Genomic DNA, 1,437 nt, shown 5'->3' with positions numbered 1-1,437 from the left:
ATCGCCAGGCTTGCAAAGTCAGAATGTAATGACAGCAACAGACACACGGGAAATGTCAGGTGACTGAGCGAGGGGGCTGAGAGAAAGGGTCTTCTTCAAACACCCGAGCGAGGCCACCGGAGTGAGTAGCCCTGGTCTCATTCTCACATCCTGTAGTTGGCACAGGCCGTCAAACCAGAATTTGTTCTTTCCCGATGATTTTAGTGTTTGGCTCTGTTCTATATCATAGCTTTCTGTTGCAGAATTGTTGCTTAAAAATGTTCCATGGTAATGGGCAGTGGTGGTGCAGGCCTTTAATCCCAACACTCAGGAGGCAGAGGCAGGCGGATCTCTGTGAGTTCGAGGCCAGCCTGTCTACAGACCAAGTTCCAGGACAACCAGGGCTACACAGAGAAACCTTGTCTAGAAAAACAAAGAAACAAACAAACAAACAAAATGTTCCCTAGACCCCAACAGGTTTGGAAACTGTTGGCAGCAGTCTGGACTGAGTTAAAAACAGGCCTGGTAAATTACGGAAGGTGTCTCAAGCATGAGTCGCATTATAGAAAAAGTAAATCAGCCATTGTGTTAGCCTAATTCACCGAGCACTGCTGCTTTTGAGTCACTACAGAACCAACAACAAATGATAATCTAATATTTTGTCACTTGGAAAAGCCACAGGAGCTCAGTGGGGATGTGGCTGGGTGGGTAGAGCGCAGGCTGGGCAGGTATGATCCCCAGCACCGCATAAACAAGGCATGGCTACTTGCCTGTAATCTCGGCACTGGGGAAGCAGAGGAAGGAGGGATCAACAGATTATTCTAGGCTACGTGGTGAGTTTAAGATCAGTCCTGGATACAGTAAGCAAACTTATAATAATTTAGACAAAAAAAAAGATATAATTACGTTCCCTATGGACTGGAGTCAACCACCCTCCTCAGGCAACTCAGTATGTTCAATGAGCATGGCTTTTGTTTCTTGTTTGTAGACTAAGAGCTACCAACAAGCTCTTGTAGGTAAGAGCTAATAGCTTTTAGAAAGCATTCCATTTTATTTGTTTGTGCGTGTGTGTGAATGTGGTATGTACCCTCAGTGTGCACATGCAGAGGTCACGAGCACAGTTTGTGGGACCGGTTCTCTTCCACCATGCAGGTCTTGGGGATCAAACTCAGGTTTGTCGGGCTTGATGGTACCTTTACCAGCTGAATCATCTTTCCAGACCCAGGGTTTACAGCTTTTACCCAGTGGGAAAATGTCAGTCCCCAAGCTGTGCCCCCCTCCCCATAGCTTTAATCACCAAGCAAAGCTTTTGGAGCATACGATCCTTTGTGCTCTGTTCTGTCAAGTAAGAGTTTGCGTAACAGGAAGATAGGTTTATTGAGTTCTTTATTCTCCAGAGTGCAAGCCATAAACTTGGACTTTTGTTTGATCACGCTTCCTTGCTTTTTTTTTTTTTTT

The sequence above is a fragment of the Microtus ochrogaster genome, chromosome 18 (genome assembly GCF_000317375.1).
Source record: "Microtus ochrogaster isolate Prairie Vole_2 chromosome 18, MicOch1.0, whole genome shotgun sequence".
In the NCBI taxonomy this organism is placed as follows: Eukaryota; Metazoa; Chordata; class Mammalia; order Rodentia; family Cricetidae; genus Microtus; species Microtus ochrogaster.
The sequence above is the reverse complement of the archived record's forward strand: the minus strand, read 5'-3'. Positions refer to the sequence as shown.